This window comes from Opisthocomus hoazin, chromosome 3, assembly GCF_030867145.1.
Source record: "Opisthocomus hoazin isolate bOpiHoa1 chromosome 3, bOpiHoa1.hap1, whole genome shotgun sequence".
In the NCBI taxonomy this organism is placed as follows: Eukaryota; Metazoa; Chordata; class Aves; order Opisthocomiformes; family Opisthocomidae; genus Opisthocomus; species Opisthocomus hoazin.
This window is the reverse complement of record NC_134416.1, coordinates 107,645,893-107,660,870: the sequence shown is the minus strand read 5'-3', so window position 1 is coordinate 107,660,870 and position 14,978 is coordinate 107,645,893. Positions and strand designations below refer to the sequence as shown.

General features: G+C 44.8%; 1 protein-coding gene across 3 annotated transcripts in view; it reads right to left on the bottom strand.

Moving 5' to 3' along the window:
• Window positions 1-14,742, bottom strand: part of EXOC2 (exocyst complex component 2) — a 129,306-nt gene extending 114,564 nt beyond the window's left edge. For 2 of the 3 annotated variants that reach the window (XM_075417179.1, XM_075417181.1), the window contains exon 1: window positions 14,657-14,742. The gene's annotated coding sequence lies outside the window, so the exon portion shown is untranslated. Of the gene's footprint in view, window positions 1-81; window positions 208-14,656 lie in introns of all 3 variants that reach the window. The other variant, XM_075417180.1, reaches the window with a different exon arrangement.
• Between the last annotated feature and the right edge of the window lie 236 nt (window positions 14,743-14,978).

Here is a 14,978-nt window from a genome sequence, read left to right as displayed (position 1 = left end):
TTTAGCATACACAATTTTAAAAGTTAAGGTTGGTAAAAAACTATGTGGAATATAATCCAGACTTCGTAAGGCTTCTCTTACCTATTTTTATTTTGGATCAAGGTGTATTTTCTAATTTTGCTTGCAAATAGTCAAGTCCATGAAACCCAGAACCTCTGTAAGTTGTCCCTACCAATAAACCGCAGTAAAGTTGCCGTTTCCAAGCACCTGCAGTAGGAAATACCAGAAATGAGCATTCTGCATATACCAAATCTATCCATCGTACCATCACACACCACGCTTCTACACAACCTCCCCAGATTTTTCAGTGTTACGAGACAGATCTGCCACGGGGGTCCAAGAACCTCCCCCTGCCTGGTTTCTTTCATGTTCTGAAGCTGAACCACACGCTGAAAATGCAGGTGGAAATCGGAAAGGCAGGACTAAGGAGCAAGACCTCCAAATACCGACACCAGAACAGGATCCTGTCTCTCTCTGGACCACAGATGCTTAGCAGGTCACTTACAACAAAACTTCACAGTAAGATTTTTTTCTTCTCAGTTTCAGGGTGTCCAGCTTCAGCGGCCACAGCCACACCTGAAAGTCAGCGTGAAATGACCCTGAACATAGACAGGGAGTGCTGCACAATGCTCTGCAAGAGTCAGGCCCTACATAACCACTTGAAATCTATAAATACATTTCATCTTAAAGGTCTGTTTCTCAGCTTCACGTATTTAAAATCGGAATACTATCACACGTTTCAAAACCTATTTTGAAGACAAATTCATCAATATGGAAAAGGCATTTAGATACTCTGAACACCACAGAAGTATTGATGTCTCTAGAGAGCTCCTGAGACTACCTCTGAAGAGTGTGCAATTAATAAGAGATGCAGATTCCTGCTGAACAAGCAAGAACACGGTAGGTTGCAGTATGTGAGCCACGTCCAGTCCATGGAAGAAGTCTGGTAAGAGCCCACGGTAACACAGACAGCGTATGTCTGGAACTAAGGCGGTTTGGTTTGGTTTTGTGTTTTTAACTGGCAAACCTCTTAATATTTCTTGACTGCTTGACTTCACAACACTAAAAATTACATTGTTTTTAATTAAACACTAACTTCCCAGTTTTTTTGCAAACAACAAACTGATGAAAGAGGACTTCAATGAGATGGTACCACATGGATGCTCTTTTAAGTCTGTATGTAAGATACTAGAACCTAAGTAAGGGTTCATGTAAGATACGTGAACCCAGCATGAAGCTAGAAGAGCGAGTAGTCAACAGATGCAGTCTAGAACCTTGTGGGTAGACCAGCACTGAAGGAGAGGAGGACTGTAAGAAGCCAACTGACAGGCATCTCCAGCCACAAAAAGACGACTGTGCTCTGACAGGCAGAGTCCCCTCACAGAATCACAGAATCAAAGAATAGTAGGGGTTGGAAGGGACCTCTGTGGGTCACCCAGCCCAACCCCCTGCCCAAGCAGGGTCACCTACAGCAGGCTGCACAGGACCTTGTCCAGGCGGGGCTGGAATATCTCCAGAGAAGGAGACTCCACAGCCTCCCTGGGCAGCCTGGGCCAGGGCTCTGTCACCCTCAGAGGGAAGAAGTTCTTCCTCGGGTTCAGCTGGAGCTTCCTCTGCTTCAGTTTGTGCCCATTGCCCCTTGTCCTGTCGCTGGGCACCGCTGGAAAGAGTCTGGCCCCATCCTCCTGACACCCACCCTGCAGATATTTAGAGGCATTTCTAAGGTCCCCTCTCAGCCTTCTCTTCTCCAGGCTGAACAAGCCCAGCTCCCTCAGCCTCTCCTCGTAGGGGAGATGCTCCAGTCCCCTCCCGCCTGCTCTCCATGCCCTACTCCTATTTCTTTCCCGGCACTGTCTCTGCCCTTACGTGGGGACAGACAGTCTCTGCGTCGCTTCAAAACGAAGGCCAGGTCTTCTTCTCACAGCTGAACTATTTCCTGCCCCTGTCCTGCTGATTCTCCCTCTGACTTCTTATCCGTAGGTTCAAGGAGGGAGTCATATCCCAATTCTCCTTTCAAATCCTGACAGCTTGGCAATTCCTCTTCCTTACCTCCCGTTCCTTACCCTGAGCCTTCTTACTCAGATAGCCCACCTGCACTACTACTGAGCCACCTCCTTGCTGGGCTTGTTCAGCCTGAAGAAGAGAAGGCTGAGAGGGGACCTTAGAAATGCTTATAAATATCTGCAGGGTGGGTGTCAGGAGGATGGGGCCAAGCTCCTTCCAGTGGTGCCCAGCGAGAGGACAAGGGGCAATGGGCACAAACTGAGGCACAGAAAGTTCCAGTTGAACCCGAGGAAGAACTTCTTCCCTCTGAGGGTGACGGAGCCCTGGCCCAGGCTGCCCAGGGAGGCTGTGGAGTCTCCTTCTCTGGAGATATTCCAGCCCCGCCTGGACAAGGTCCTGTGCAGCCTGCTCTGGGTGACCCTGCTTGGGCAGGGGGTTGGGCTGGGTGACCCACAGAGGTCCCTTCCAACCCCCACCATTCTGTGGTTCTGTGAATACAGACCCAGTCAGTCTTCAGTCAAGATCTCTAGCCCTGGAGTCACAACGCTTGCCCAGCTCTGCTCTCATCCATGCTGCGTTCCAAGCTACACGGCCACAGCATCGCCTGACAAAACAACGGGTAGCACAAGAGAAATAAGCTTCCCAGTTCCCACTGCTAAACCTAATACTGCTCAGAGCAATTGCAACCAAAATTGCAGGGAAAGTCTTGTTTATTCCTATACAAGACGCACATGCACAGAATTTGAAGTTTCCTCCAGAGTCCAGTGCAAAGAAGATGTCAGAGAAGAATCTGGTGCCTACAGTTTGGGCTTGTTCAGCCTGGAGAAGAGCAGGCTGCGGGGAGACCTGATTGCAGCCTTTCAGTGCTTAAAGGGAGCCCATAGGAAAGATGGGGACAATCTGTTTAGCAGAGTCAGCAGGGACAGGACGAGGGGTGATGGTTTTAAACTAAAACAGGGTAGGTTTGGGCTGGATAGAAGGAAGAAATTCTTTACAATGAGGGTGGTGAAACACTGGAATGGGTTGCCCAGAGAGGTGGTGGAGGCCCCATCCCTGGAAACCTTCCAGACCAGGTTGGACAGGGCTCTGAGCACCCTGATCTCGTTAGCGGTGTCCCTGGGGGGTTGGACTAGATGACCTCTGGGGGTCCCTTCCGACCCAAAACTTTCTATGATTCTATGATTAATTACCCAGAGTGAGGAAGACAAACCGCATCCATTCCTCACGATCTTCTCTACGCAGTCTTTCCAGCTTTTCTCACAGATCCTCCGCAGAGCTCCAAGACATACAACCCCATAACAGCTGTTATGTCCCCACGGACACACCTCGTCACCTTCTGCACGAAGCAGCACGTGTCTAGAAACCCATAAGACAACATAAAATGCCTCTTTCACTTTCGAGCCTTTTTTTTTTGGTAAAGATTTACGTAGAATGTTAACCAGTAACACGAGTGTAAAAAAGCCATCTTCAGGAACTCTGTGGCAATATGGAGAGGAAGAAATTTCGAGGAAAACAAATAAAACAGAAGCTACTTTTGTATTATTTGGTTGATTTTCTTCCTCCTGCCCCAATGTTATGGTTCCCTTGCCTTGCAGCCATTGTTTCTTCCAAAATACCTAGGCACACAGGTAATTGGTTTGAATCAATACCAAAACTCAAAAGTAATATTGCAACATATTTTTCTGGATTTCAGAAACTGGCACTAGATCTCCCTTCAGGATGAGCTGAATAAATGTAATAAAAATGCTGAGCCTCCTGAGGTCTAGTATTTCTTCTAAAGTATTTCCATACTTACTGCAGAATTGCTTTAAAATACCTCACTGGAATGAGAAGACCACGGTAAATCTCAACATATTACAAAAGCACTACAGCACTGAGACGTTGCATTATTATTATTATTAAACAGCAATTGGTTTCATTTATTTCAAAGAGTAAGTGAAGGAACTCTACAGAATCTGTCCTTACTACAAATATCAAACAAATGCTTGGGAGCCTTCAACTCGTTTGTAAGACTTCCTCTCCCTCTTACGACAAACCTGTCAATAGTTGAAATGACTGAACTGGTTATTGGGAAGCCTAGCCAGTGTATCACTGTGGCCCAAAAGCCAGTTTTTAAAATATCTTTAAGGCTAAGCTGAAAAAAGAATTACTTTTTTCATTTCACTAAAAGATACAATAATATAATTAAGAGCTTTACTTGCAATTCTATACATTGCCCTAAAGAGGAGTTCTATTCTTCAGGAACATGTATTAGGTATAAAATAATAATATTAAAAAAGCAGCCTTCTTACTGCAAGACTGGTTTTTGCACAGACTAAGGGAGACTGCATAAAGACAGTTTCCATACAAGACATTTCCTCCGAGGAGCCGAGCTCACTGAAGAACTGTTAACAACGCTATTTTTTTTTGCAATGGACAATCTTCTACACCAACAGAGGTCTCTTTCCCACTTCACTCGCTCCCCACCCTTTCTTTTTTTTAAACTTCCATTTCCTCACAATATCTTCCCAACAGTTTAACACAGATGACATCTGTCTGACTGCTGTCATGATCTTGCCCATATTATTCTCTCTATTATTCTGTCATAATTCTTGTTATGAAAGTGCAAGGAGTTAGAAAGCCTCTGCAAAGACCACCTACTACAAAGCCATCTTGAAAAATGCCTTTCATAAACATCATCTCTGCCCATACGTGAGCTTCTCAAATAAACTGTCCTCTCACAAAGGTTTGGTTCAAAAAAAAAAAAAAAAAAAAAATCCAGACAATTCTGAACATTACAAGCTTTCTAAAGAGGGGACGACTTCACTCCTTATCCTAAGAGAAGCCACTTTAAAAACAAATAATGAAGAAATTAAATATGGCCCAACATGAGGGCAAATACACGTCTAGTTGCTTATTTGGCTTTTGTAAACCTTCAGTTGATTTAAAATGAGAATTCTTCAGTAGGTTTCTCCATTCAACTTCCAATGGAGAGTGGAGAAGAAACGCAAAGTAGAACGCCAACAGCTACCATAGCTGTTCTGTAGAGCAGAGTGCTGCTTACCGCTCCGGAAGAAGTACCAGAATGTGAAATAAGTGAACAACAGAAGTTCAAGATTTAAGGCTGTCAAACTGGCTGGTAAATTCAAATCCCAAAGGAAAACATCATGAAGGCACGGAACTTTGGAAGACGAGTAACGATCAGGCGCCACCTTACGAACTTCACCAGTGGAAAAATGAGCAGTTGAAATGTTTTGAAAAGGACTTTCTGACTTCTAAAAGAAGATAACAAGTCGGTTCCAGTGACTTAAAATTCAGTTAGGTTAAAGTTTTCAGCAGTACTTTGTCACAGACACTGAACTTAAAAGACTCTTGGAGGAAGGCAGACTCAAGGTCAACGCAAGTGCCATGGTCATCTAGCAAAGAGAATCTAAGCTGTCAAGAAGGGAGGAGAGAAAAAGCCTCTTTGTCATCGCTGAGAAAGTCAAAGCTACAAGCAAGCATGCAAGTCTTCAGGTGTCAAATCTTTATTCATTCTCACTCACATATATGCGACAGAATAGAACTTTAAAAATTTTGAGGCAGGAACAGCAGGAATGAGCAAAGCATCACGCAGGTTCAAATCACAGTATGCCTCAGGTGGTGGTGTGTACTTTTTGAAAAGCAAACCAACCCAAAACCAGTAGGTGAGGTACTCTTATCACCCTAACATCACAGCATTAAATGCTTTCCAAATGACCAGATTTATGAAACGCCCTTCTTTAAACAAGCAATAAATACAGGGATTCGAGAACCTGGGTGATGGCCTTTTCACCTTAAGATACACAAACTTGCGTTTCTACTAAATAAATCCAATATTTTGTTTTCACTAGAAAACCCAGAGAGTCCCCTGAGTACACCACACTACGACAGAATCAGTGAAGGGACACAGCAAATGACCCCAAGAAGGACGCCAAAGCAAAAAGCTTCCTACATGTTTGCACTCAAAACCATTACAAAATGATGAAAAACACTACTGCAACCTTTTCTGTGCTTTATCTTCCCAACAATATAAATTCAGACAGACAATCTACATAAGCCAAGATTTAAAAGCATCCAAAAAAGCCACACTGTGAAAATAACTGACGTTTATTAACCCCTCTGGAGATCTTCAGTGCCCTAGAACTTCCACAGCCTTCAACACTGCATTAATAACACAAAGCCCGTTTCTGCAAGCCTGCCAGAAATGACTGGGAAGTGAATAAGCTAAACAATGCTGAAATTCCAAGTGATATGAAGAATCTATGCATGTTTATTTAAATAATAAAAGAAGACTTGTCAATTTAAACAAGGAGTGCTCACGAATCTTATGTTTAGGATGGAAAAAACTCTTCAAAACACCGCTAAGCTACTTCTAATGAAAAGATGAACAAATGTGAAAAAGGGGGTAATTTCACCATCACACAGAAAAAAAACCAAAGCCTCGTTTGTCTTGCCCTGTCATACCCGGCGTGTTGATTCAAGCCGATATGAACGCTGACAAACACCTTCACCTACAGGACAACGTGACGTGACAAAATCAGTTTCGAGTACTGTGTCCAGTGCTGGGCTCCCCAGTTCAAGAAAGATGAAGAGCTACTGGAGAGAGTCCAGCCGAGGGCTACGAGGATGGTGAGGGGACTGGAGCATCTTCCCTACGAGGAGAGGCTGAGGGAGCTGGGCTTGTTCAGCCTGGAGAAGAGAAGGCTGCGAGGGGACCTTAGAAATGCCTACAAATATCTGCAGGGTGGGGGTCAGGAGGATGGGGCCAGACTCTTTCCAGTGGTGCCCAGCGACAGGACAAGGGGCAACGGGCACAAACTGAAGCAGAGGAAGTTCTGTCTGAACCCGAGGAAGAACTTCTTCCCTCTGAGGGCGACGGAGCCCTGGCCCAGGCTGCCCAGGGAGGCTGTGGAGTCTCCTTCTCTGGAGATATTCCAGACCTGCCTGGACAAGGTCCTGTGCAGCCTGCTCTGGGTGACCCTGCTTGGGCAGGGGGTTTGGACTAGATGACCCACAGAGGTCCCTTCCAACCCCGACCATTCTGTGATTCTGTGGGTTGGGAGGACGCGCATGTCTTGCGGTGGAGCGGGCAAACGAGAAAAAAGAAAAGATGTGGAGTATTAAATGGCCTGATACGATGCCCTTCTCTTTCTAAAAGGGCTCCTGAATATTCCGGTCAGTCAGGAAGGGCGTAGAGACTGTCGTTTTAGGGCAGCCAAGGAGTAAGCCCAGCGGTTTTGCTTTCACCGCAGCCACACTCGCGCATTTCGGGAGCATCTCCGAGGTCGTGCTTTCCCCAACCCAGCAAGGCACGTCTTTGTGGCTATCCTGACGGAGGGAAAGCAAAATAACCGCCATGCTCAGCGACGCCATCACCGTTCCCGAGTCCCACGGGATCCAAAGGGCCGGAGCCGACGCCGTGAGAGCCCTCGGCAGCGGAGCCGGGCGCCCGTCGCAGCTGCGAGGGATTGACCCCGCTAACCGGGGAACCCAGCTCGGGAGAAACTCCGGGCACGGTTCCGGCATCCGAAATAAATTAAAGTAAACAGAGTTGCTCTCTCTCTCTCCTCCACCCTGTTAGCAGGCTCTCGGCTGAGCTGGAGACCACACACCCAGACCACACAGCGCCAGCTGAGCTCCCTCGCACGCAACCTCGAGAAGCTGTCACTCTGCTGAGGTCCGAGCGGGGAAACGGGGGGCAGCGAGCGTGCGTGTTTAGAAGAGCTGCGTGCTCGCTCCTCCGATCCTCACAGCTGGCTCTGTTGTGTGTGGCTGGGAAGGAGGGAGAGGAGGGAGGGGTAAAAAAAGACCTATAAACCTCACTAAGAAAACATGCTGGTCTTGGCCTTTTGTAGTAATGATTTGCGCTCCTCCTGTACTAGTTTAGTAGCTGGTGAAGGGCTAACAAAGCATCCATTTAACATCAATTAACCTTCTATCTATCACATCAAAAAAAAAAAATCTAGACTAGTGTAAATCCTTGTACAGATTAAATGACAGCATCTTATCAGTTATGATGTACAGCATACCTACATATAGACATATTTTTACATCAGGAATGTTGACACGTTATGTATTTAGGGAGGGGAGAGATTCCCCCCAAAGAACAATTAACCACACAAATGCCATTACAACACAAAACCACCAAATTTTTCCACAAAGATTCCATTGTAAAATGAAGTTTTGCTCCTTAGTATCTTACACTGTAAACAACCCGAAGGAAATTAATGAGCCTACACAGAACACTGAGTTTGTGACCCATCAGCAAGAAGCCAGCCTCTAAAAATAGACTGAAAAGAACATCAATCTAGAATACAGATGAAGACAGACTTCTAAAATGGGAGGGAAATTCTGTTTCTTTTCGTTCAGAAAATCATTTCATCTGCCAATTATATCACCTGTTCAAACAGAAAAAGCTGAATAAAACATTTGAAGAATTTGAAAATCTATTCTAGTCCATCTACTTTAAAAAAAATTCTCTTCCCTCCACTCTGCTACCACAAACACACGTACCTCCTCCAAACTCACCAGCACACAAACTTAATCCACGTGCACAGACTGAACAGCCCAGAACCACAGTCACATTTTCACCTCAGCCCAAAATCTATTTAGTTAAGTGATAATGGCAATCTCCAAGCGCCACTATCAAACAAAACTATTAATACTACAATAATCCAAATGTCAATATTTGCGCTTGGATTAGGACGTTTTTGTTGAGGAAAATCTTAAAAAAAAAATTCCTAAGCACATCTCACCGTATCAAATACATTTTCAAAAAAGTTAGCTTTAAAGTTCTGTAACTTCACACTGAAAACAAGTTATTCCCCCAATTTATTAATGGGGTCTACATGCTGGTTTATACCTGTTCTTGAATGAACACTTTTGCTAGTATATTCAATGCTACAGCACGTATTCATCACCTAGACGCAAGTCAAACCAATTTAAGTTTTCTGAACGTCTGTTTCGGTCATACCGAATCGGCTAGAAAAGGGGGACAGCATAGAAGAAAATGTAATTTAAGAAAGTCTGAACACAGATGTTTCTCCCAAAAATGTCCGCTATTCCCATTATAAATTGCATTACAACTCCCCACAAATTAAGTCATCCACTTGGTTAAAAGCTTCTGTATTTATTAAGTGACACATCACTATAATCTAGCAACGTTCTGAAAAACAGCCTTAAACATCTATATATAAACATATATATAGCTAAAAGTCAACTCAGCTTTACACAAAACCGTATCACAGATGGCCATAGATCTCCCATTAATTTCTAAATTCTCACAAAGCACATGCTTTCCTGCATCTGCTTCTACCTCCAACATCCAGCAGTTTGCTTCACCTACAAGTCATTCTCCTTACTGGCCTCCCGTTAAACCATTAATCCCATCCCTCTTTTGTTCTGAAGTTATTCATAATTTTCTGTGCATTATTTTAGCTCTTATGAAAATAGTAAAGAATCGTAATACCCTCATCATCCCTCTGCCTTACGTTCTTCACAGGCAGAAATTCGAAAACAATGCTTCAGGCATCAAAAACTTTGAAATATGTTTATGCAAATGCATTCAGAAAGATCCAGAAGTCCACAAAAATAAACTAAATAAATCCCAATGGGATGGGATTTCTTTTTTTTTTTAGAGAAAAGAAACAAGACACCACAGATTTTTTTCCTAAGCCCTGTAACTATACACAATATTCTTTATAAAAACACTCTATAACCACTGTAATTACACAGTTCACATGGTGGAAGTTTTAACTTGGGTGCCTGTAGGTAGGACTGCAACGCTAAATTTAACATTTGCCGTGTGACTTTTTTTTAGCAATTCCTTTTGTTTCGAAACTATTTAAACAACGAGACATGCACTCGTCTTCCTGAGATTCCCGTATTTTTCACGTTTTCTCCCAGAACACCTCTTTCTGGCCTCTGCTCAGGGGAGTGCACAAGCCATGCTCTGCAGCACCTTTCTCTGTTCACACGGGCAAACACACATGCACATATTTCACTGCCGGAGAGCCCGCGTGCACAGGTATTTTTCTTACATACTTCAGCTTGCCTCTGCCTTATATACTCTCAAATCTTGATTTCCACTCATCTGCTGAAGATCCCATCTCCTGTATGGAAATATTATGCTCTCAGAGCAGTGAAGTTGTCTTGTGAGAAACAGAAGCTCCCCTGCCTTCTACGCTGATGAAAAAGAAACGTGAGAAAACCCCATCAGCTATAGACATGGCTCCTTAACTGTTTGCCAAAAATCTCACGTTCGGTTTTCCAGCAGGAAGCAAGGTACACGTTAAAACCACAGCGAGATTCGAAGTGTCGCAAGACTCACAAAATTCTTAAATAGAAAATTTAAATTGCTTTGTTTTCATTGAGACATTTTAGGATTATCTCAAAAAATCAGTTTAGTTTGCCCTCAATACAAAAGTGGGTATTTGAAAAGGAACTTTTGCTCACGTAACCCTAAATCTTTTAGCTACCACAGGCTTTTTGGTGAACTTCCAAATACAGGGTACGTTACTTTTGGGTTATCCAGAACGTGAAAGAAAAAATACAAGTCTAAATATACCTAAAAATCACTGATTTATATTGTAATCTGATCCACAGACACTTTTACACTGCCAAAATCCCCTCTGGTTTCTGCACAATATAGCCTAAGGTCAGCCTTTGAGAATTAAACTCAATATCTGGGAATCCGTTATTCCCTTCAGGTCAAGAGAAAACCAGAGCCATTAAGGGCTTGGTGCCTCAGAAATTTTGTTTTCCTTAAAAACAAAACAAACAAAATTAGAAAGGAAACACAGGCTTTGACACCCATCACTGAGTGCAATCACAGGATCTACTGAACCTACTCTCTGCAGATCAATTCACAACTTCTGTTGTCAAAAAAAGGCTACACAGGCCAATTTCCTTTTGAAGAAAAAGCACTGAACGCACCCAAACTAACAGCAGAAGCACAATTACAAACAATTTCTCCATCGGAGGGAGGGGAGGTGTTTGACTTAGTGTTGTTTAAAAAACTAAAAACTTACCTTTCCCCATGCAAAGCGTGTAACATACCAATCACACAATTAATCCTTATTTTCAAGCATTTCCCTCATTACTTAGTTTCTAGGAAAACTGCTTCAGGTTCCTTTTTTTTTTTTCTTTTCAGGAGATCATAAAAATGAGCTCTCCCTCCTGCCCTTCCCTCCTCTAACTTTTGACACTGGGAAAACAATCCAACTGCGTTTGAACAGAAATAGACGGGAATTCTAGCACATAATTTTCAGGTTAACGCACGAAAATTTTAATCAGCTTTATTTTTAAATTTACACTTTGCAAGCTGTAAACACAGACCTCTGGTTTCATGTTCAGCGCAAAAGATGAAGCATCAGCCTGACCTGACTGCGCTATGCATGTGCTGTCTCATCACCCCTCATCCTACAAGCACCTTTACAAACAAGATTCCCCCCATTACCAAGCTCCGTATTTCTCCCCTGGGAGAAGTAATTTGACAGACAGCGTCGCACAGCACAGATTTACAGAACGTAGGTGGTCCAAGACAGAAGGTCAAAGTTAAGCTGACGAGCTAACATCTGACTTCTGCCGAAAGAAATTAGTTTCACTGTTTTCGGACTGTGAACCTTCAGCGTACTTTAAAGCCCAGCATTAGATTCCACCTTTACTGAAAAAACTACATAGTAAAAAAAATTCACTGCAACACACAGAGCCTTCCAGGTATCCAGTCCTTCACTGTAAAATGAAGTACTACTGATTTCTCCCGTGGAAGATTTTCTGTGCCCGTTTGCATAACTAAGTAGCAATGCAGAAAAATTCAAAATACAGGCAGGTGGCATCTCTCTGCTTCACAGGCTGCTTTGTCCTGGAGTACAAAACTAGCAGTAGATGATTTCATGGACACTTTCAATAGCCGTCAGATCCATGTTTTTAAGAACACCTTTTATACTCACTCTTCTGTCACCATCCTATTGAGATATTACTGCTTTCTTATTTTTTTTTATTTTTTTTTTCTTTACAGTGAAATAGGAAAGCAGAAAAGCACAGAATAAACAGAATGAAAATAACTCAAACCTGATGTTTAGTTTCAAGTACAGTGCTTAAACTTACTGGATTTATGTCTAAACATATCAGGACATTGAAAGAAATTGATTAAGCATGGTTTAACATAACATATCTGAAAGTTTTCATCACTAAAAGAGGTCAGTGGCCTCTGCCTTTCCAGCCAACCCACTCATTCTGCTTTAGTCCAGCTTCACTGTGAAGAGCAGCATAATGAAGAACGGACTGTAGCAGAGGATGGTTTCTTTTTAATAAGACCTTGGGAAAACAATTGGTGGATTACATGTTTTTAACATCTTTCTTGCCTGTTTTTGCCTCAAATGCTCTCAACAGCTAGCAAAAGAACTCTGCTCATATTCACAAGAAACCATACAACTAAAACAAAAAAATCTGAATACTACAGATTCAAAAATGCTTAGTGAACAGTACATTTTGTACTGAAGATGAAACAGTTTCTCCACATAACAATATCCACTGCGCAAGGGGCAAGGTGTTAAATATTTTACTTTAAAGGTTTCTTTTATTTTTTTTTTTAGGTTTATGATTTAGAACCTTAAGGGGGTTTTTAGAATTCATTTGAAATGCCCATTAACTTAAACTGCTATTCAGCACTAATATCTGATAAGCAACTACAGCATTAAAAAAAACTATGAAGTATGTAAAAATATTGCAATTTATTGAATGAAGGTCATGAAAACACAAGACAACCTTACATTTTGTTTAAAAAAAAAAAAAAACCAGCACGTTTGATTGGTAACATGGTTTTAATTAAATAATTTCACCTCTGATACATACTAAAAAAAAGTTACATTTTCGGTACAGAAAAAACCCTTACCATTAGAATGTAAAATAATGGTATTTTCACTGAGATAAGTCATACCAGTGTAATGAAAATAACTGCATCCTGTTTTAAACGAAGTTTAAGACAACAGAAATCCCATCTAAGTAAATTGTCATCCGAGGGTGGGCATAAATCACAAGAACTTTAAACTAAGCTACCCATGGGAAAGAGACCGGTAGCAGCACACGCCTTCCGCGTCTTCTCGCTCGGTCAGTGCGAGCTATGACGGACACAGGGAACCAAGAGGTACACAGCTTTTTGTCTTCACATGAGCAAAAGGCAGAGCAAGAAGACAGACCTGTTTTCCTCAGCCACAAGCCTGTTTATTTGCAGTTTACATTAAGAAAACCAAACAAAGAGTAGTCCTTTAGTTGTTTCCGCAACTTTAGCAAAAGCAAAACAAAGTTTACAGGAATGAAACTGACACAAATCACTGCAGGAGAAAGGATTTTTTCCTGATTTTAGGAATGATCAGAAAGCCTGCAGAGTTGAAGTGAGATTATGATTTCAGACTAAACTTTAAAGAATGAATATTTGTAGTTCAGATTTATTCTGATGTTCTGTCAGAGCTAAGATGGCTTTCAGTGGCTCTCCAGCATACAGATAATATTGTAATCCACAATGAGCAAATTGCAGGAGACGGGAAAGCTGGGGGGGGGTGGAGATGGGCAAGGTGACAGTGGCAAAGGAACACTATTTTGGAAACCAGTAAAACTGGACAGAATGGGAAACTCCCTTTTGGAAACAGGCTCATCCCCCATGTCGGACACTATAAAAGCTCCTTTTCAGGTTCCTAATTAGGACACAGAAGAGGCAAGGAGGAACGACGCCTGGTCACCCAGCTCATGGACCCTTCTGGACTGCACGGCAGTCCAACCGTGGGAGAAACGTAGGGCTGGGCAGGAAGTTAAGAAAAAAAAACCACAATTAAGTACAGAGGAAGCGTAACGCTTCCAGTTAGGTATCAATGGAAGCAATCACCTCCCAACCAGGGCAGGTTATTGCGACTTGTTCCACATTCCTTACTACTACGGTACTTTCTTGTTTTACCTGCCTCAGCACACGCTCATTTTGGGGAGGAATTTCTGAAACTTCAGGCTACCGCAAAGTTAAAAAAAAAAAAACCCAAAAAACAAAAACCAACAATAAAAAAAACATCAGACCTTCAAGCAGCCACCAGCATTTCCGAGGCCAGACCTCGCCTGTCCCCCGCTACCCTCCCCCCCAGCCCTCCGCCGACCGCTTTACAACAGCTCCGGGCCGGCCCCGTTTCACCGCACAACCCCGCCGGCCCCGCAGCTCTCCGCAACGACCAGCGAAGGCAGGAGCCGCCCAACCCGCCCCGCCACGGGGTCCCGCGCTCCCCAACAGCTCCCTCACGGGGCACCGGCCGCGTCCACGGGGGACCCCCAAGCCCCCGCCGCCTTCCCTCGCCCGGCCGCCGGCCTCCCGCAGCCCCGGGCCCCGGCGGGCCGCTACCGGCGCCCCCCCATCCCCCCCCCCGCGGCGGGGCGGGGCCAGCAGGTGCCGCCGCGCGCCCCAGCGGCCGTTAACGACGGGTCCGTCCCCGCTCCCCGGGGCGGGGCCTGGGACGCGACACTCGACCCCGCCCGGCGGGGGAGGAAGAAGAGGGGGGGGGATGCCGAAGGGAGGGGGACGGCCTCCGCCCCGGGGAGGGGGGCAGGGGCCGGAGCTGCCCCGCTGAGAGCCGGCTCCGCGGAGCGGGGCGGGAGGCCGCAGGCTGTCACTCACCGGCCGCCGCCGCGCCGAGCTCGCATCCGGCACCCGGGGCAGCTCCGCTCCCAGCAGCGCCTCCGCGTCCGGCGGGCACAGCCACCTCCAGCCGCTCGCCGAGAAAATCGATGGAGCGCGGAGCGATCGAGGGGGGGGGGCGGAGGGAAAAAGCCGCTCCCGGCTCCCCCCGAGCCCCGCCCCCTCGCAGGCTCCGCCCCCCGCGCGCGCGCTCTCGCCCTCCCTCACTGCCTGCCGCCATCTTACCCGGGAGCTGGTGGGGATGGGGGTGTTGAGGGCAGCGGGAGCCGGACCCCTTGGGGAAGAGGAGCAAGGGAAACAA